The 23,033-nt window shown below is 45.2% G+C and overlaps 1 protein-coding gene across 1 annotated transcript in view; it reads right to left on the reverse strand.

Moving 5' to 3' along the window:
- The window catches only part of LOC122811966 (V-type proton ATPase 116 kDa subunit a3-like), a gene marked incomplete in the record, with an annotated part of 518,494 nt that overhangs the window by 144,608 nt on the left and 350,853 nt on the right, over positions 1-23,033 (reverse strand).

The raw sequence follows: 23,033 nt of genomic DNA on the forward strand, positions 1-23,033 counted from the left end.
GAACAGTACATGTGGGTGTCAAAAATGACAATCCCACCACCCTTGTCTGGTTTCATGATTCTGTGACTATGGTCTGAACATAACTCGTTCAAAATAAGGGCTTCGTCATCAGTCAAATTGGAATAAATCTTGCTTTTCTTCCTTGAACTAGTAGTTTTATAAAACTTATAGATGTCATTAATAACATTGTTTTCAAAAAGTGAAATACACGGAATGTTGTGTGGAATAAATGTACTTTTCTTATAGAATCTTATAGAGCCTGAATTGTTACCCGCTTCATTCAAATTAGTAACATCATTACTGTTAGAGACAGAATTATTAAAAGTGATGGCCAAATTCAATTTTCTGGTATACTTCTTGAACTCAAGAATTGAGTCCTCTACCCTAAATGGAGGGGTAGGTATAAATTTTAGTCCCTTAGAAAAAAGGCTAAAGTGAGAAGTATTTAGTCTCACATTACTATAATTGTAAATCTTAAAATTCCTATATTCATTAATGACGTTATCAGTGGTCACAATGCCTGCATTACATGTAAACATATCCTGTTCAATGGAGGCATTCTCATCAAATGGAAGATCTGTTATTTCTTTCTCGCATTGCCCACTTGCCTCCAATTTCTGTGAGGCCTGTTTGACTGATGTAATAAAAAATCCTGCTCATGATTATTGGAAAATGAATCATATTCAGACCTCCTTATGCTGGATTAATTTAATTTGTGTTTTTCGAGCCTTATTAGTGCATTATACACATACTGATTATGCATTTTATTATTTTTATATCCTCTGATTTTTGTATCATCTTCTTGCTGTGGCCAGTTTTTGAAAAGTTTTTGAAAAGTTTTTTGAAAAGTTTTTGAAAAGTGTATGATGAGTTTTTGAAAAGCTTTTGAAATGTTTTTGAATAGTTCTTGAAAAGTTTTCATCTCAATTTTCTTTTCCAAGATATATAATCTTGTTTTAGCTATTTAGGTATTAATCTGTTTGTTAAATACGTTAAATTGTCAATTAGATTTGTGGCGTTTGGCGCCTTTTTTACTATTTAATGTATGCATTTTCTCATGATGAATTGTTCTGATGAAACTCACAGTCGAGTGAGTGAAAGCGCTCAACCTTTCGATTTGTGCAATAAAGCGTTTTGAATTTTATTGTGTGCTCCTGTGACTAGCTGTTTCCTGTGAGCTGGCAGCAAGCAGATTGTGTTTTTTGGCTGCTGGACTGGTTGGAGATCTGTTTTCGGTGCAATCTGCAGTGTTTCCGTTGTTGGTATGAGTTCATACTCAGTAACAATGGCACAGTTGTGCCCACTGACATTAGTTTCCTCATTTCTGCAGGTCCCTCCGGTGTAACAGCAATGCAGCCTATCCATGCTGGTGAGTGTGTATTAACAATACCTGTAATAGTCTTGATAGTAATAGTAATATTAGGCTCACTTAGTAGTACTCTTTGTATGCATGCAGGTGTGTCTGTGTCTTGATATCACGCATACTGAGTAGTGTACAATTGTGTGCAACTGTGTGCATGTGTATGTGTGCATGTGTGCACGTGTGTGCATGTGTGCATGTCTGGACCTGTGCATGTGTGGATGTGTGCATCACTGGTAATATTGTGTAGACATTGTAAACTGTGTTTCCTGTTTCCCTCCCACAGGTTCTGGTGCTGCTCTGGTGTCATGCAGCAGGAAACCTGAATCAGGTGCCATGGGTACTGATAATGATGACATCTGTGTAATGGCACAGAAAGGTATGCCAGGGTCCATTATTGGTCAGCCGATTGACAGTACACAGCTGTCAACCCCATCAATGCGCACAGTTATCCTGTCAATACACCCTTTGTCACCAATGTCCCTAGGTGATGGACAGCATACAGTGGGCATTGACCAGAGTAATGTGGTATCTGTGGCACATGCCTCCCCACACAGCAGCCATGGGCATGGCCCTGAGATGGTACCACACAGACAGATGTCCAGGGGTTCTCGTGGGAGCATCCGTGGGCGTACTGCCCCTGTCAGATGTGCCCACAGAGGTCTTACAACCTCAGCTATGTTTCGGGCTGTCATGCAGGCACAGTCACGTATGGAACGGTACACCAGACAGGGTCTGAGGGAGCTGACAGCATGTCACACAGCCATGACTGACAGTATGCGTGACATTGCGGCTGCCATCCGTAATTTCACCCATGTCATAGACAGACGTTGTGGTGACATATTAGACTGGTTCCACAACTACATGTCCATGAGCCAGGGCAATGGTGGACGGTTGAGGCATCGACGTGGGCGTATGCCAGCAGCAGCTGGCAGTTGTCGTGGATGACAACAGAGCCACGGCCGCCCCCATAGTGCCAGCAGCAGCCTCAGCAATGCTGGGTCTGTGCTGTCATCAGACCGCCCCAGGAGACCACGTGCACGTGGCTCTGGCCAGGCCCAACAGGGATCTGTGTCCAGTCAACGAACACCTGCTTCTGATGACAGTACCCAGTCTGGGTTGGTACCGGATACGGTTCGTAGCACCCCTGCAAGGCACAGGTACCGTGTCCGTGGCCAGAGACACTGATCTGTATGACCTGGCAGGTACAGCCTGTGGCTGTCCACAAACACCAGTATATGGCAGCCATGAGGTGGAATTGTGTGCATCCATACACACATGCGAATTGACAACACCTAGGGCTACCGCATACACACACACACTGCATCAACATTGCCCCACGTTGTACTGCTGTCCCTCACCAACACACATACACATACATGTCAATCGGTGGTATCGGTGGCTGACTCAGGCATACCAAGTTCACACCCTGTGCATATGATGAGACTGTGCCACCTCCTGCAATCTGTAACATCAGTGCAGGTACAGGTTAACATGTTGCTGATGCACATGGTGACTACATAGACGTGTAGTAATAGTATCATGTTGTTAACAGTACTGAAATAATTGTGGGTATATCACAGCATGCCTGATGCAGTAAGGGTATGACTGTCATGTACTGTTGTCTACACCCATGGTAAGTACCATAGTGTATCATCTGCACATGTTGGCATACTGGTGGTAAGGATGTCAACAGAAGGCTACATACATAGGTAGCACAGGGGATAAGGTAATGAAAGTATAAACGCATTCTATGGACACCTTCAGGAATGCATGGATCATGTGATCCCGAATAAAACCAAGACCCAATCCTCCAAAGGCAGACGTCCTGTCTGGTGGACCCCAGCCATAAACAAACTACACAATAGGAGGAGGAAGCTACTAAATGATACAGCAAAATCCCAAAAAGGGAAGGCATCACTGATCAGTATTAGCAAATAACTACAGGCACTCATAGGATTGTCTAAGGCCAGCTTTGAGAGGAATTGCACAGGACACTAAGGATAATCACAAGGCTTTCTTTAGTTATGTTAGGAACCTGGGTGGTAATTCCCAGATATGCTCAGAGGTAGTCCAAAATGTCAATACAAACACCAAACCCACAGACATTGCCAACATTCTAGCTGACAGGTTCAGTGCAAACTCCCTCCCCCCCTCCACACCGAAAGGGCAAATATGTATCCCAGCAGAGTGCTACCTCCCTGACATCTCAGATGCTCAGGTAAGAGCCACCCTCTCCAAAGCAATACACACTGCATCAATGGGACCAGGCAGTGTCCCGGGCTGTGTCCTACATGAACTCCAAGAGCTACAACCAAACATAAAACTACTGTTCAATCCCAGCCTTACTACAGGATATGTGGCCAAACAGTGGTGTACAGCAACAGTGGTCCCTCTACAGAAAGGTGGTGCCTCAACGGATCCTGGATACTATCGCCCCATAAGCCACACTAGCTCGGTCTGCAGAGCTATGGAAAGGATCATCATGGACTTCATAAATAAAGATATTGGGGACCTACAGACACTGGATCATACCCAGTTTGGCTTTGTTAAGGGCAGATCCTGCCTCTCAAACCTGGTTGATTTCTTTGAAACAGTCACCAAGGCCATTGACGAGGGGAAGGTGGTCCACACAGCCTACCTGGACCTCGCAAAAGCCTTCGATACAATACCCCACTCGGGCATTCTAGAGAAGCTCATCAGCTTAAATATAAGCCCCTATGTCACTAGATGGACTGCACACTGGCTGAAGGACAGAACCCACATGGTTAGAATTGCTGGGGCCATGCCAGACTCCAAACCCATTACAAGTGGTGTCCCACAAGGCTCAGTCCTAGGACCTCTCGTTTGGTATATATTTATCGGAGGTACAGGCCAACACGGAAGGACTGTGGCTGACCAAATATGCAGATGACTGCAAACTGGCCACCATAATCGACTCTCCAGCCGACACAAGCATCCTCCAAAAGGGCCTCATAGAAACAGACAACTTGTGCCAGAGCCATGGCCTCAAGCTGAATGCAAAAAAGTGTATAGTCATCCCCTTTGGCAAAAACAAAGTGCCCACAAAGTACCACATAGGTGGTAATCCATTAAGTACAGAAAAAGTAATTAGGGACCTGGGGACCCAAGTTGATAGCAATCTCTCATTTGACAACCACGTGGTCAAAGTGGTTAGAAAGACATTTTATATAGCCCACCCCATCATGAAGGGATTCACATCTAGATCAGGGGAGGACATCGTGCCTCTTTACTCATCCCTCATCAGGCCCATAATTGAGTACAATGCCCCTGTTGGGATGTACCTTACCAGACACCTGCAGCAACTGGAAAGACCCCAAAAGTACCTCACCAAGAGGATCAAAGGGCTCAAACAGATGCCATATGCTGACCGGTTAAAGAAACCCCAGCTCTACTCAGTGGCATACCGCCTGTTCAGAGGCGATCTGTGCCTGATGTATAAAGCCATGTCAAACCCGGAATTAATGGGCATGCTGCACCTGAAAATATCCAAATCCCATCGAGCTACACGCTTGAGAGACTTGAACCTCAGCACTGAAATAAATAGGACATGCTGGAGGGACAGATTCATAACCCAGAGGCTCACTTCACTCTGGAATAAAATCCCAGTCCAGGTTAGGCAGAGGCCCTCACTGACTCTCTTCAAGAGGAATCTTGATGAGTGGATGGGACACTGTAGGTTTACCCCGGGTATCACTTCTGTGTCACTGTTAGACAGAGGCACAGTATACTAACCTCAAAAAAGGGCATGGCAAGATATATTTACAATGGATGGCGACAGCCAAACACATTCTGGCTAGGTTTATAAATGCCCTAGGGCAGATAGCCTAGTATGAACCTATGAACCTATGACCCTATGTACCTTGTTCCCCATTGGCCCTATGTGCTGTTAATCACCATGACAATCACAATACTATGGTAGCATGTGCAAAGGTCAGTTGTCAGTCACCTCTATGGTATAGTTGTGGAATATGTGGGTCATGTGGCAATGTCACAGCTGCCACATGTACACAGTCAACCCTCTCCCCTACACATGGATGTACAACACATGTATGAGATGGAACCACATAGCCAAACTGGGGACTAAGCACTCTGAACCCAGTACTGGCATAACCTGTCAGGTGGCATGAAATACTACAGTGACTACAATACCAGTCTGATGTAGACCTAGACTGACAGCAATACAAGCACGTGAACACACTGGGCCATTCGTGGAGCCTAAGAATAGCATCCTGCCTGAGTGGCAGACACCTCTGCAGCTGGCACACAGGCATACATTATGCCAGAACACATCACGCATAACACATAGCACACAAATTCTGTGTGCCAAACAGTCACAGCCTGTACGGCTAGACAACACACCTGCCACAGTTGTGTTAGGTACCTTTATTGTCCGGTACAGTGAGGTCACGCTCACCAGGCTGGACAAGGTGAAGGTCACAGTGATATGCCCGTGGGGCACTATGGTCCACCACATAACACAAGCATACAGGTCAGAGGCATGGACACATATGACTCAGTCATTGCCCATGCCACATACCTTCTCCTGCTGTACTTGTAGGGTGCTGACATCATCAGTGTTTAGAAAGGGGAATGTGCATCCTGTAGTGTGTTCTCCTAGTTGCCAAAAGGGACATTTCCCTCACACAGAATTGCACACACACTAACCCCCCTCATCCAAACACACACACTTGCCATTTGCAGGATTCAAACCCCTACCTGACTATGTTATGACACTCAAGACGGATGCATTAGCAGAGAGCGCTATTCGCATTACTGGGAGGTTTCCCTTCTCCTGTTGTACTTATTGGGTGCTGACATCATCAGTGTTTAGAAAGGGGAATGTGCATCCTGTAGTGTGTTCTCCTAGTTGCCAAAAGGGATATTTCCCTCACACAGAATTGCACACACACTAACCCCCCTCATCCAAACACACACACTTGCCATTTGCAGGATTCAAACCCCTACCTAACTATGTTATGACACTCGAGAAGGACGCATTAGCAGAGCACGCTATTCGCATTACTGGGAGGTTTCCCTTCTCCTGCTGTACTTACAGGGTGTTGACATCATCAGTGTTTAGAAAGGGGAATGTGCATCCTGTAGTGTGTTTTCCCAGTTGCCAAAAGGGACATTTCCCTCACACAGACTTGCACACACACCAACCCCACTCACACACACCCACACACACACACTGAACATTTGCAGGATTCAAACCCCTACCCAACTATGTTATGACACTCGAGACGGACGCATTAGCAGAGCGCACTATCCGGATTACTGGGCATCTGTTCTGCACCTGCAGTATTTATAGGGTGCTGACATCATTATTTCTACAGAGGTATATACATCTAGTACTACCTGTCAGGTGGGGGATAGCATATATATGCATTTGCAGCCACCTACGTCAGGGTCAGATATGCACATGGCACTGGCAGGTTATGTTTTATACCATGCTTCCTGACCACAGGACCTGTAACACACAACACAACCAGTCCTGACCACCCCTCCCACATCCAGGACACACACTTTGCTTCCCTGGGCACAGTACCAAGATATGCAGGTGTTCACATACACCATTCCAGTTGTTAACGTCAGGTACAGGCATATTGTGTGTGAGAACTACTCAGGCATCTACAACATTACCCTACAGCCACTACAATTTGTGAGTCTATGTGCTATGGCAGAACCACTCACCACAGCCACAAGGGGGAATGCATATTGCACCTGACCACCTACATGGGTACTCACTGTTCCACACCAGAGGTAGACCACCATTGTTGATATCTGACCATACCCACCTTTCCCTGGCCATCCATATCCCATCACCACCCCCAGGCAAGGTTGTCACTGCAAACAAGCTGTATTTATCAAAAGCAGACTTTACACTTGTGAAGACTGGGATGGAAGACTTCAAAGGACCCATGCTGGGGGAGTATACAGGCCACTCTGCATAATCCTTGACAATTGCATTCTATGAGCATGTGGAAGGTTTGCATTGATCATGCTATCCCAAATATACCCATGACTGCTCCACAACAGGACACCTGTCAGATGTACACCAGCCATATATGAGCTGTCCAACAGAGTGAGCTAATACATTGCAGAGCAGTAGCCCACAGAGGGAGGACATCTCTGAACAGTACTGGCACGACACTTCAATCCCTCAATCATCAGGACGCAGTGTTGACAGTGAAATTGTCCAGGCAATGCAGATAAGGCTCCCCTCAGTCTGTTATTGATGCCCACTTACTGTTAGAGGTCCTCAGCAACCCTCTTCCAGCACACACCAACAACATGGCTGTGGCTTAGCAAATTCAAACCCTGGGATCTCCACTGTGTCCCTGCTTGACAGAGGCACAGCACACTAGCCTCACACGGTGCCTTATGTGACCTACTTTACAGTGGCACAGTAGACTACTGTACTGGGGAGGCAGACGCCAAGCACACTCTGGCTAAGCTGTCATTCCCTAGGGCAAACAGCCTAGTGTTGACCTCTACACCCATATGTTTAATTGTCAAATGCACATTATTTGTTGCTGATAGACTGTTTGCAGGTCTTTATTGCCATAGCATTCCCTGTTTGTATGAACAACTTGTGTATCTGTGGAAGATGTTTGCATATGGGAGGGATCCACTATATCACGTATGTCTCTGTAGTCATTTAACTGTGTGCACTGGGCAGATTCCTGTAATGTGGTTGGTTCCTGGAATAACACGTACAAATACCAGATATGTGTGGCCAACTGCTAAACTGAGATTTGCTAAACTGAGATTTGGCCTAAGTGTGTGAGCATGCCCAGTGTGAGCTTTCCATATGTTGAACTCTGCAGCCCACCACATTTGTGGATGAGTGTGAACTTCAACAAATATCTCCCGTTTATGGTTGTGTGTTGTGTGTCATGTTGTGTAGTTACTGTACGACTGCTTTGTGTGTGAACACAACAGGGATTATACTGTGTCTGCAGGGTTTGCATGGGATACTTTGCATACAGTTGTCAACATCCTTTCATACTGACCTAACACTGTAGTACCGTATAGTGTACTGGTTCAGTACTCTGACTGTGGTGGACAGTATCCTGGGCTTTAGTCCTATCAATGCTTTACGTTTCCATAGTGAGCACAACAGCCTGGTTAGGGGCCAGTTGTGCACATCTGACCATGTTGCATTATGTTCAGATATGAACTACTTAAACCAGGCTTGTCCAACATTGGTAGTGTATTCCACAACATAGGTGTACATTTGCAAACACTAGCGATGTGCCCTAGGCCATTTCTAATGCTAGTCGGAGAGTGTGTTTGTCCTTCGACACACATTGTAAGTGGAGTCTGCCATGACATATGTCATGGTTAGTATACTGTGCCTCTGTCTACCTGTGACATAACAGTGATACCCAGGGTAAACCTCCCATCTCCCATCCACTCATCAAGATTCCTCTTGAGGAGAATCAATGAGTGACTCTATGGATAGCCTGTACTGGGAGTTTACTCATGAGTGGGGGTGGCTTCTGTGTTATGGATCATGCAGTACAGCTTGTCCTATGTATGTCAGTGCTGAGGTTCAGGTCTCTCATGTGTATAGCTCACTGCCATTCAGATTGTACAAGGTGCAGCATGTTTATTGATTCCAGCTTGGACATGGCTTTATACATCAGGCACAGCTTGCCTCTGGGTGGGCAGTATGGCAGTGTGTGTAGCTGCAGTTTGTTTAATCAGGCAACACATGGCATCTGTGCAAGCTCTTTGATACTCCTGGTGAGGTACTGTTGGGGACTTTACAGTTGATGGAGGTGACTGCTGAGGTACATCCCACAGGGGCTATTGTAGTCAATTGTAACGCTGATGAAGGATGACTGCAGAGCCACAATGACCTCCCCTTATCTAGATCTGACAACCTTCATGATTAGGTGGGTATATGGTATGTTTCTGTATACACTACAGCCACATGTTTGTCCAATGCAGGATATCTATCACCTTGTGTCCCCAGGTCTCTCATTACATGTTAAGTACGTAATGGGTTAACACCTATGTGGTAATTGGTGGGCACTTACTGTATATCCACGGGGGTTGACTATACACTTTTCTGCAATTAGCTTGCTGACATGACTATGGCACCAGTTGTCTGTTTCTGTGTGGCCCTTTTGTGGGATGCTTGTGTCAGCTGGAGGGTCAGATATGGTGGGAAGTTTATAGTCCTCTGCAAACATGTTCAGACACAGTCCTTCCATGTTGGCCTGTACTTATGGGACATATATACCAAACGAGGGAGGTCCCAGGACCAAGCCTTGTGGGATGCCAGTTATATCTGGTTTGTAGTCTGACATGGCTGCAGCATGTCTGACCATGTCAGTTCTGTCCTTGGTCTGGTTTGCAACCCCTCTACTGACATAGGCGTTTATATTTAAGCTGGTGAGCATATCTATAATGAACATGTAGGGTATTGTACAGAAGCCTTTGCAAGGTCCAGCTACGCTGTGTGGACCACACTGCCCTCATCAATGACCTTAATGACTGTTTCAAATGAGTCAAACAGGTTTAGGGGCAGGATCTGAACTTAAGAAAGCCACACTGGGTAGGGTCCGGTGTTAGTAGGTCCCCAATATCTTTATGTCTGCGGTACATGCTGATCCTTTCCATAGCTGTGCAGACCGAACTTCTCAGGATTTTGGGGTGGTAGTTTTCAGTATCCATTCAGGCAACACCTTTGTTGAGAACGACCACTGTTGTTGTACACTACTCTTTGGGTACATATCCTGTGGTAAGGCCGACATTGAGCAGTAGTGTGATTTGGCATTCCATTCTTCTTGGAGTCCATGTTGGACTCAGCCCAGGACACCATCTCATACCATTGCTGCTGTGTATTTTGCTTTGTAGATGCTGGCTGTTACCTCAGCATCTGCAATGTCAGGGGGCCAGCAGTCTGCTGGGATAGATATTTTGCATTCTGGGGGGGGGGGGGTTGCACTGCACCTGTCAGGATGTATGTTGGTAATATGTGTGTGTGTTTGATATGTTGTTTGTAATATTTGTGTGATTCAGAGCATATCTGTGAATTCCCAACATGGTTCCTATTGTGGAAGCCTTGGGATTATCCTTAGTGTCCTGTACAATTTGTATCTTCATAGATTCATAGGTTCATACTAGGCTATCCACCCTAGGGCATTTGTAAGCCTAGCCAGAGTGTGTGTGGCTTTCGCCACCCCTTGCTATGTGAATATTATGGCCATTTATGATTTGCTTTGCTGTGCCTCTGTCTGGACGTGACACAGTGAAGACCCCCAGTGTAAATCTACGATCATCCATCCACTTGGCAAGATTCCTGTTGAAGTGTGTCAGTGAGGGGCTCTGCCTAACATGGAGTGGGATTCTGTTCCAGGGTGTGGGGAGCCTCTGGGTTATGTATCTGTCCCTCCAGCACATCCTATTTCATTATGTGTTGAGGTTGACATCTCTCACTCTCACAGCTCCGATGGCTTTGAGTTTTCTGGGGTGGTGCATGTCCATTACTCCTGTGCTGGACATGGCCTTGTACAACAGACATACAATGCCTCTGTGTAGGCAGTATGTGACTGCATTCAGCTGGGGTGACTACAGCCAGGCAGCATATGACATATATTTGAGACCCTTTATCCTCTTGGTGAGGTACCTTTGAGGTCTTTCTAACTGCTGCAGGTGTCAGGTAAGGTACATCCCAAATGAGGCATTGTACTAGATTATGGGTCTGATAAGAGAACAGTATAGGGGCACAATGACCTCTGTTGACGTAGATGTGAATCCTTTCATGATACGGTGTCCAATATAGACAGTCTTCCTAGCCACATTGGCAATGTGAGTGTCACATAACAGGTTACTGTCCACTTGTGTCCCTAGGTCCCTGATTACTCCTTCCATACATAATGGTTTACCACCTATGTGGTAATTTGTGAGTACCTTGTTTGGTATTTGGTGGGACATTCATACTGTCCAGTGTCTTCAGGACGGCTGGGTGGGGTTCCTGTGTGTGAGAGTGTGGTCTGTAGCATGCTTCAGACTGTACAGCAGTCTTGCCTACGGTTAGTTGCACATGGGTGGTCTCCAATGCCTTGTGCATTGTCAGTTACCTGGACATATGGGTGTCTGTGCTGAATATGGATACTCACCCTCCTTTTATGTTTTGTTCCAGGTTTTGGGGCCATAACGCATGATATGTGGTATAACCTGGTAGTGCTGGTGTGCTGTCAGGAGGCTTGCAGCAGGTTTCTGTCACTGCACAGACATCAATGTTCTCCATACTGGGGATGGCCTCGGGAGCATGCATATTGAGGTTTACACATCTGGCATTGGTCAGCATTACCCTTATGTCTCTTTCCACTTATGTTTTGTAGGGCGGTGGGTTAGTCTTTTCAGCCTTGCCTACGAAAGGCTCTATGGAGGTGGCAAAAGCCTTATCCAATATCCAGACACCCAGGGGTAACAGGTGCAAGCCATCCCTGGAACAGCTGCGTGGCTTGTCAAGCATGACATCCCAAGCAGACAGACATTGGATCCCCTTGGAATGACACCAGTAATTGTGCCACTTGTTATAACTGATCATTCCATGTTTGTACTGTGGCATCATTCTTGGTGAGGATAGGATACTGCAAATGGTCAGTGTCATACCAGCCTGGACTACATAATCAGAGAGCTCATCTATGTCTCTTTTCATGTAGTCTGGGGAGGTACATCTCAGGTCATTCACACCAGCATGGACTATGACTGCATCATATTTCTACTTGCTTTGGGGTGACCTGCATACTTGTGTTATGTGGCGTATTGTAGCAGCCTACAGGCAGCTTACTGTACCCTTTCCCTTGTTCAGTCTGGTGTGCGGGACAGCAGCGTGTCTCACTATGGAGTCACCTATTACAACTGTATCAGGCATGTTGTTTCTCCTTCTGGTCTGTGACTGTTTGGCACACCAGCTTTGTGTACTATGTGCTGCATGTGCTATGTTTGGAGGTTGTTTGATTGGGTGTCTGCTTTGGAGGCCTCTGTTGGGGTGGTGTGTTTGTAATTCGGGCCTCCGGGAATGTTTTTCTGTGTTTATGTCTTTGGTTTGCAGTTGTGATAGGTCTATGTGGGACTGGGTTTGTGGTGTGTGTGGTTACCTTCTCCTCCTGACTAGTTTTGGGAGTACTGAGTTGAGTGAGCTCAGCCTCCAGTTTGGATAGATGGTTGCATCTCTCACATATATTTGTATTTCTTGGGGGGGAGTTGGGGGTTGTCTGTGTACTTGGGGCAGGTGTAACATTGCCTCAAGATTCACAGATTCAACTTGTTGTAGCTGGCCTTAGTGGATTGTATGTGTGGACATTTTATTGCCATACTACTGATCAGTGATTACTTCTTTTTTTATGTTTGCTCTATCATGTAGTAGCTTCCTCATTCTCTTGCATGGTTTGGTTATGGCTGGTGTCCACCATGCCAGATGCTTGTGTGTATGGCATTGTGTCTTGTTTTAATTTAGGATTGCATAATCCAAGCATTCCTGGCAGTGTTCATGGAATGCCTGTATAACAGGTTCTGAGGTGTGGCCCATATTTTGCACCTGCACAGGACCTTTAATGGATTCCATATCAGTTTGGAGGAGTGCAAATTTTGCTTTACACATGTTTTTCACTGTGGTTTTCTGGCCAGGGACTGTGGTCAGGATGTGTATATCCAGTGTGATTACTCTATGGTCTGGTCTTACCAGTGAGCAATACACTTCTCATCTTGCCATCCAGTACCCATGTTGCTGATTATCACATCCAGTATGCTTACCCCTCTTGTGGGAGTGGTACGTTGTTCCTGGGCATTATAATTTATGGATTCTATGAACTTTTGTCCTACAGTGTTGGAGCTAGTATAATGCTCCCAGTCTATGTCTGGGTATTTTCAGTCACCCAATATAATGTGGATGTCCTTCAAGGATGCATCTGCAGTCCTTACAAATGGGTTGTCCTGTCGTCAGGCAGCCCTTCGGTCGGCCGGATTCCAAAGTCTGGGTCTGGCCTCGGCTGGTGTCGCACTTCACCCGACGTCATCTCTGCTGGTCTTCGGGTATAAAGGCATCAGCCGACGCCATTTTCCCCAGTCTTTCTTGCCGCGTGGCGCCCGAAGCAGAAGCTGTTCAAAAAGTGCCGGTCGGTCAGATCCAGAGATTACTACTACCGAATACTACTTCGAAGACTTCTAAAGCTAAGTACCCGTTGGGGACTCTTTCTTGCCTCAGCCGATGTCAGAAAAAGTGAATAACTGTTTAACTTGTGGGAAACAAATACCTCATAAAGATTTCCACTTTTACTGCTTACCTTGTTTAGGCCCAGACCACGACGTAGCAGCCTGTTTAGCCTGTGCTTCCTTCAACTGACGAACGCTTAGGCGTCGGTGGAGTTGCTGAACAGTTTTCGCTCAGATTTTGCGTACATTATGCCGTCGGATCCTCCGACTTCTCAAATTGTTAAGAAACGCAAAGAAAAAGACAGACACTCGCGGTCTGCGGTTTCGGCCGAAGCCACGGTTAAGCAAACCGCGAGTGTCTCGGTTTCGGCCGAAACCGAGCAAACGGGTCAATCTTCAGCCGAATCCATGACTACTACCGAGGCCCCTGCTACCCTAGTTGAATCGGCCTCTGAAATTTTGCCTACTAATGTGGTTTCTCTAGAATTATCGGACACCATCCCTTTGGATGTCTCTACCCCAGCACGTGGTGCTGCTAGGCCTCCTGCAGCCATGTCTATAAAGGCCTTTGCCAGGGCTAAAGCAGCCAAAACTGCTAAATCTGTGCCTGTTAAGCCCCCCTCTCACAGGCCCAGTTCCAGTTCCCAAATGCTTACTCTGGCAGAGGATCTCATCTCTTTAATAAGGGGATCCCAATCTCACCCAGACAGGGCCTCTCAACCTCCAGAAGAGAGACCTACAGCAGAGCCCCCTGAGCCAGTGTCCTCAGATGACTCTTCTGATGATTCAGACAATACAGAACATCCAGAGGCTCCTTTTTCTACTTATGAAGATTCCGATGCTGAAGAATCTATACCTTCTGCCTCTCCACCAGAGGAATTTTCATTTGGGGAAACCTTACATGCCATGAGAGAGCAATTCCAATGGCAGGGACAAGATTTCTCAGATTCAAGAAAAAGACTTAGGACCTTTCTACACTTACCGCAACATAGGCCCTTAGCTATACCTCCAGTTCTTCCTGTTGTGGATGATGCATTTAACGATGCTTGCACTGCTCCTGATACTTTACCTCCAGCCCCTGCCAAGCCCGATAGGTTTTACAGGGTATCAGACACTCATCACCACTTATTCAAGGCTCCTCTTGCAGATCCTGAGACTATCTCCCAGGGGCCTAAGGCAGTAGCTTCGACCTCAGCAAAAAACCCTCTCCCTTCTGAAAGGGAATCCAGGTCCTTAGAGAGATGGGGTAAAAAAGTATACACCTCTGCTACTCTCTCAGCTAGAGCTTTGAACTGTCAGTTTCATATGATCCAATACCAAGAGTTTATGCTTGATCAGTTAACTAAGAAACTGTCCTCTGATGATTCCTTAGATAAGAAATAGGTTTTAGAAATGGTGAATAACATTCAGTAGGTTAGTAACCATTCTTTAAAATGTGGCTATGATGCACTGGAGGCTTCATTTAGATCAGCCATGACTGGCACAGTTATAAGAAGGCATGCATGGTTGAAAGAACAGGTCTTGCCGGATCATGTTAAAACAAAGCTATTAGATGCTCCTATGGATAAGGTCAGTCTATTTGGTCCTCCTGCCCAACAAGTAATGAAGAAAATGGAAGAGAAGGCAAAATCTGTACAAACAGTTAAAGATTTCTTACAGGTTTAGCCCCCAAGGTTTAGCAGGAACTGGCCTTCCAAAAATTGGTCCTTTCCAGACTCCTCTAAATCTCAGAGAGGCAGGAATAGACGTTCCAGAGGCAGAAATCAATCCAGAGGAGGTGCCTACAGAGGACGTCAGTGGCAAGGCAATAACCAACGAGGCACGGACACAACCACTACCACTGCAACAGGACAATCACAGTGACTTGGCTCTGACACCGCCTACCAGGGAACAAATAGCAGCACCCTTAGGCGGAAAGTTAGCCTTATTTTCAAAAATTGGCACTATATCACAAGAGACAAGTGGATTTTGCAAACTATAGACCAAGGCTACAGGTTTCATTTCCACACCTTACCAGTAAAAAGAGGAATGCCAAACCTACCACCAAATCAAAAGACAGAAGCTCTAAAACAAATAGCTCAATTAACAAAGATGAGAGCTGTGGAAAGGGTACCACCTACAGAACAGGGCAAAGGATTTTACTCCAGACTCTTCCTAGTACCAAGAAAAGAGAAAAATTGGAGACCTATTCTCGACCTGTCCGCTTTAAACACATTCATCATTGTTCCAAAATTCAAAATGCTGACCCTACAGCAACTTCTTCCCATGCTGGGCAAGGATATCTGTAGACTTGCAAGGAACCACCACGAAACACTATGAACAGTTGATCAATTTATTGAGAGAGAGAACAAGCGCTTTCACGCACTAACCTAGTGCGCTTCCTCAGGTTACAATACAGAAGGTAGATCCTAATCTTTATATACATAACATATCCACCCTAATTAAACAATTAAATCAGGCAATTAAGGAAATTTTATCAGCATTTAAAGAGACGGCCAGATTTCTAAACCATCAACATTATGTCAAACAATGCTTGAAAAAACGTACACTTAATTGTAGATAAACGCGCAGTGTATTTTGAAATACAAATCCTACTATCTCTAAATATCCAAATTAATAATAGAATATAAACATTCATAAAACACATGTAGTAAAACTACAACCTAATTATATACAGAACCCTAAAATTACAGGATCTGGCATATATAAGTAGATATATAGCAATTCAAACAAGTATATAAAATATAGACATATAAATGTCCTTAGTCGACTCATTTAAAACTGTCAAATGTAAATAATATAGTGAATAAACCAAATCAACCTGAAAAAACAGTGCATATTCATACAAAACGATATAAAAAGGACAAAGAACAAGGGAAAGAAAGAACAAAAATGGAAAAGGACTGGGAAAAAGATAAAAAAGCAGAGAAATATGTGAAATAAAGAATAAGAAAAGAAAAAGGAAAAAATGAGGGAAGAGGGAGGGGAAGTGAGTGAAAAGGGACATGTGTGTAGGATGGAAAAAAAAGGAAAAAGAAAAGAGGAGGGAGGGCTGAGGAAGAGGAAGAGGGGGGAAGGGGGGAAGAGGGGAAGGGGAAAAGAAAAGAGGGAAGGAGGAAAAGGGGGAAAGGAAAGAGGGGGGGAGAAAAAAGGAAAAGAGGGGAAAAGAAAGGGACATGAATGAAAAGGAAAAAATATAAAAAAGCAAATGAAGTACCATAAGGGCATTTGTCATTTGGAGTACTGAAAGAGGGAAAGATGTGTCAAAGATAGATATTGCCAACATCCTGGAGTATTTGGCAGAGCTTCTCCATACAGGCCTGTCCTATTCCTCCATCAAGATACATGCATCAGCTATTTCTGCAGAATACAGCTTCGATCCCCCTGTCTTCTCACATCCTCTACTCAGGCAGTTCCTCAGAGGAATCAAGAATGTAAAACCTCCTAGGAAACCACCATTACCAGCATGGGACTTGAACTTTGTGCTAGAAAAATTGACACTCCCTCCATTCGAACCAGCAGCAACAGCAGATCTTCAACACCTATCCTGGAAAACTGCTTTCCTACTGGCAATTACTTCAGCAAGAAGGGTTTCGGAACTACAGGCCTTAATGGCAGTGCAACCCTTCCTAATCTTCCATCAAGATAGAGTGTCCATGAGAACTAATCCTACATTTATGCCTAAGGTGGTATCCAGAGTGTCTCTAAACCAGGCAATCCACCTACCTACCTTCTTCCCCAATCCACAGAACAGGGGGGAAAGACTGCTGCATACCTTGGATGTACACAGACAGTTGCGCTACTACCTGGACAGAACCAAAGGCAATAGAAAAACTGACCAGCTTCTAGTAGCTTATGCAACAGGAAGGGAAGGAAAAGCAATTTCCAAACAGACAATCTCCAAGTGGATAGGAAATTGCATAAGATTCTGTTACTCCTACCATGGAAAGCAAATTCCACAGAACATAAGGCCTCATTCTACAAGGGCTACAGCCACTACCACAGCTTTCTTACGAGGAGTGGCTACCAAGGACATTACTGAGGCTGCTACTTGGACCTCCGTGCATACATTTGCCAAGCATTATAACTTACCTCTATACTCTAGATCCCGAGCAGGGTTTGCCACTGCTGTTTTGCAAGGGATCCTAACTACACCATAATTCTTCTTCCTCCTCCCCTAGTTTGGCTATGGTATTCTACCCATTTGTAAGGACTGCAGATGCATCCTTGAAGGACATAGTACAGTTTTGTACCTACCATAAATGTAGATGTCCGAACAGGATAGCATCTGCAGTCAGGATTACCCACCCTCCTTCCCCCTCTGTGGTACTCCTAGGGTATTTACCCACCTAATAGCTAGCTGGGGGGGGATCTCTTATGGTGTATTTGTTTGTATATATGTACATACATGCTTATTTTTGTATTTGCCTTCTACTTTTTGGAAACATTGGCATTTACCCAAAATTTAGCTTTCCAAGAGGGCAACTGGCATCTGGGGCAAGAAACACTGAGGAAAATGGCGTCGGCTGATGCCTTTATACCCGAAGACCAGCAGAGATGGCGGGTGAAGTGCGACACCAGCCGAGGCCAGACCCAGACTTTGGAATCCGGCCGACCGAAGGGCTGCCTGACGACAGGACAACCCATTTGTAAGGACTGCAGATGCTATCCTGTTCGGACATCTACATTTATGGTAGGTACAAAACTGTACTTTTGGAGGACTTGATATATTCATGTATTCCAACATAGGCCAGGTGCAGTTCCTGGTGTTGGGACAGTAGTCTGTAGCAGGCTATAAACTGGGGGGCAGGTTTAGCCACTGTTACTTGACCATGGCTAGTCCATGCTGCTTCTTATTCTGGTACCAACATGGGGGTGTGGTTATCCTTGACAATTATTGCTAGTCACCCTCCTTTTGTAGCTTGTTCCATGTTTTGAGGCTGTACAGCACAGTATGAGGTGTAACCTGGTAGTGTTAGGGTGCTGTTGTGAGCCTTGACCCAGTTTTCTGTTACAGCACAGATATCAACATTCTCCATACTGGGTGAGTTTAGACTGCATGCATCTTGCTGTTTAGACTTCTGGCATTGGGTAGCATTACATCTAGGTTCTTATCCCTTCTGATACCTATGGAGGTAGGTTTGTGTTTTGAGCCTTACCTATTCAGGGCACACTGTGGGTAACAACAGCCTTTGCCAGTATCCATATGGCCTGCACTGATAGGTGCACGCCAGTCCTAGCAGGTGGAGCATCATGTCATGCTCAGCATGTCATCCCAGGCTGGCACACATTGGATCCCCTTTGACTAACTGCAATACTTCAGCCAATTATTGCACTTGATCATCTCATTGTCATATTGTGGCATGATGCTTGGCGAGGGTAGAATGTTAGTCACGGTCCTCAGGTGTCCATATAGTACATGCTGTTACATTACTTAACACATGGCATTCATGCCTCAGGTGGTGCTGCAGGGCTGCCTCTGTCGGATGCACATATTACACTCCCTGTACATGTTTGTGAGCAGGTCATGTCATTTTAGGCATCCCTGTTATTATTTGAGTGAGTCAGAGGGGGTATCATTCCCAGGGTTCCTACTGAGCCAGTGTATGTGCTATGCGTTGCCTCTTTGCCAAGGCCAGGGCATACTGGGCACGCCTCCTTCTGCCTACTGGGGCAGGCTCAGGTTGTTCCTCCTCCGAGTCACGCTCTGCCTGTGATGGCCTTGGCAATGGTGAGGGGCTGTTTGGCCCAGCCCTATGCTGGTCCTGCTGCAGCTGTTTTCGCATGATCATATTATGTAGCATAGCACATACCATGACAATTTGGGTACATGTAGTTGGTGTGTACTGCAAGGCTCCAGCAGATGTGTCCAGACACCAGAACCGTGACTTGAGCAACCCAAACACACGCTCTATTACATTACGTGTTTGTGCGTGTGCCTCATTATGGCATTCCTGTTCAGGTGTGTGTGTGCGTTTCTGATGGGTGTCATCAGCCACGGCTCCAGTGCATAACCTGCATCCCCCACTAGGTGTCCATGTGGGATGTCCCCATTGGCAAATGTCTGGTACAGCTGCGTCAAATGCCAGATGTGGGAATCATGGTAGCTCCCAGGGCAGCCAGCACACACATTCATTATTATGCCCTGGGCATCACACATGACCTGGCAGTTGATGGAGGAGAAGCCCTTGTGGTTAATGTAAGCCCTACCCCACTCACCAGCTGGTGCTTTGATGCGTATGTGCGTGCAGTCTATTGCACCCACTACCTCAGGGTATTCTGCTATTTGCTGGAAGAGACGCATATTGCTGGCCAATACCTCATGGGCATTGGGGAAATATACGCTGACATGGCATCCAGGAACTGGCGCAGTACCCTGGAGGCTGATGCCTGTGATATCCCCATCATATCACCAGTTGGTCTCTGGAAGGTACCTGTTGCTAGTATTTTTAGGCCAACACATACCTTGGTTTCCACTGGGATGGGTTCCCCTCTGTTGGTTGTGTGTGTGAGGCGTGGCCTGCACAGCTCGACTATTTGCTGCAGGAGGTCTCTGTCCACTCTATAGCGCTCTACTATCTCCAGCTCATGTAACCCATGGTAGGTGACCCTGGGCCTGTACACTCTTCTCCGTCTCCTCACTGTGGGTTGTCTGGCACCATCTGCATTGTCACCTCCCTCAGCAAGTCGCCTATGTCTCATTATGACAGCTATGGCAGCCCCTAACATTTCTGCTCTGAGTTCAGCTTTTTCAGTTTTCACTTCTAATAGCTTACTCCTGTCTTGCAGTGTCTCTTGAGAGAAACATCTTGCACTGCTGTTTGCAGAGTTTGAAGTGTTGGGCTGAGCTACTATTCTGCCTGTCTAATTGCCTGCTTCTAATTGTTTTCACCTGCTAGCTCCAGCAGTATTCCCTGCTAGCTTCCTACTAATTCTGTTGCTTCCTTTTTCCTTTCTGTTTCCTCAGGGGGAGCAGCGTGCATACTAGCAGAAACACACTCAGTGGCTTACACGCGCGCACACATGCTTACACGGTTCAGAATCTGCTTATTCGGGTTAAAACGTGCACACACCCGTGCAAACAGTGTTAAACATTTACCAACACGCTCCCACATGCTCAGTCTGCCTTACACGCACGCACACTGTCTTACTCGCGCTTCATGGCGCGCACACACGCCCAGCAAGAAACTTTGGTGTAGGCAACAGTGTACACCTTCCATTTCTTGACTTTCCCATGCTTATGTTGTGGCACTCCTCTTTCCATGATATGTGTCTGACATCTGTCATGTAACTCTGACCTCCAATGAACTGCATTTCTTTCTGCCATTCCCCCCTGTGATGTCACCTATCTCCTACTCTGTTCCTCCCCCTTATGTAACTCTTACACTACTCAGAATGTGCTCATTTGCTATGTGACAGTGGAATTCAGTATCCTAACACTCATTTGCATCAGATTGCCTACTAATGCTTAGTTACATCTCTTAGACTCAGCTTCCCCCTTTAGCAACCACTAAACGGTGGCCATGTTGTTTTTGGTCTGCTGGTCCCTGCATTGTAAATCCATGTATTGCATAAAACCCACATTTGTGGGTTTACAACCTTCAATTTTATGTTTTTATATAGCGCAGCCCGTTTGTGCGGGGCTGCGCTGCGTTTAAACGCCGAAAAAAAATATTTATTTCTCATATTTGCATGGGGGTACCTTGCCAATGGCCACATATTTGGCCATTGCATGTTGCCTGACACATATGCACCCTTTATTTGGAGCTAACATGGCTCCATTGTGTTTTTTGCAGAAACGTACTCAGTTGTCAACTGAGTACATTTCTGCAGCTAAAACGGCTCTTACACTGGCTGCTTTGGGCTTCCTGGATCGCTAATCAACCTCATTTGCATGCTATTCAGCTGCAAGTGAGGTGATTAGCTTATCCACGCCCACTCCGTGTAAGAGACGTTTTAGCTGGTCTCTTACACGGACTTTGGGCTGTTCCTGGATCGCGAAGGCTGCATGGAGTCTTACACTACTCAGACTCCGTGCAAGCCTTCGTGAATCCTGCCCGTTATGTTTCTAGGGGGTTGATTTAGCTAGGCTATGTTGTTTTTGGTGGAGCAGTGATCTTGAGGATTTTGCATTTACAGTGTACACATTTTCTCTTTTTGAACACTGTAGTAAAAGGAAAATGTGGTCTGTAGGTCTGTGTTTCAGTTTATTTTACGCGTTTCATTAAAGGCTGGATTTGGGTTTATGGGAGTTATTTTAGGAAGGTTAGGGTATTGTCAGGTGCCACTGTCTAAATTGTGTGTGAACAGTATATGTGAAAAAGTGACTTAAGTCCAGTAAGTTTATTTTATTTTTATTTTATTTGACATTTGTTAACTGGATTAGTCCAACCAAGCCACAGTCCCATTTTCAGTGGAGACTAGAGGAGAAAAGCTCCAGATAATTTGCAGACTTATAAAATATAACAACATAAACAAAGTGATCTACTGTAAAAACACAACATGGGGTATTACAAGTAACAAATCACATCATTACATTTTGGAATAGAAATTTAAAAATGAAGCATATTATTACAAGATAATATAATATATGAGGTATGTTCCAGTACTTGACAAAAGAGAGATGGTATTGAATTAACTATTGTTTTTAAACACAGGAAGAATAACGTAAGATTGCATGAGAGAGAGAAGAGGAAGAAAAGGAGGTGAATAAACAAAAAATAGAGTAAAAGATAATTAAGTGAGATAGTTGTCATGTGGGGGGGTTGACATGGGGAGTTTAGTACAATTTTAGTAGCAGTGACACATCAAAGGAGTACACAAGTTACTTCTGATGTGCAGAGTGCACATATTTTGTGAAGAACCACCAAAAGGTAGATTAGCAAAAATATCTATACAGTGTACCAGATAAACATTTCTATCACTCCCTTTATCAAAGGTCTACTCTTAGAATAAATAGGTGTGTGTGTGTGTGTTTCATGTATATTTTAGCATATATATTTCATGGAAACATTCCGGCAAACAAGAAAAATTTCTTGGGGGGGGGGTCTCCTGCTCTACTGCACACCACCACAATTCCAAATGTATTAAACTGTATTAAACCAAGAGTATTGTTATGCTGCCCCCCCACCATCACAATCTAAATTAACTCCAAAATCATACCACAGTGTGGATAAATGGAAACTACCTATTCTGTAATCTCACTCTTGCTGAAAACCATTTAAAAAAAAAAAAAAAAACAGCAGGGTCGAGCCACATTGCAAACCCCTGAATCTCAAAGTTATACTAGCTCCATGAATGCAGCACAGTGAAGAGAAGCAGAAACTCCCTTACTCCCGCTGTAATGCAATCTCGCTCTATGACACAGGTTTAAATGAAATGTTAACTGATCAGACATAACTGATAGTCCCACTTCAAAAAACTAAAGCAGACAAACTCATGTGGTCTCCTATATAACTACATACTTTAGGAG

The sequence above is a fragment of the Protopterus annectens genome, chromosome 9.part0, assembly GCF_019279795.1.
Source record: "Protopterus annectens isolate FY-2018-M chromosome 9.part0, PAN1.0, whole genome shotgun sequence".
NCBI lineage: Eukaryota > Metazoa > Chordata > Ceratodontiformes > Protopteridae > Protopterus > Protopterus annectens.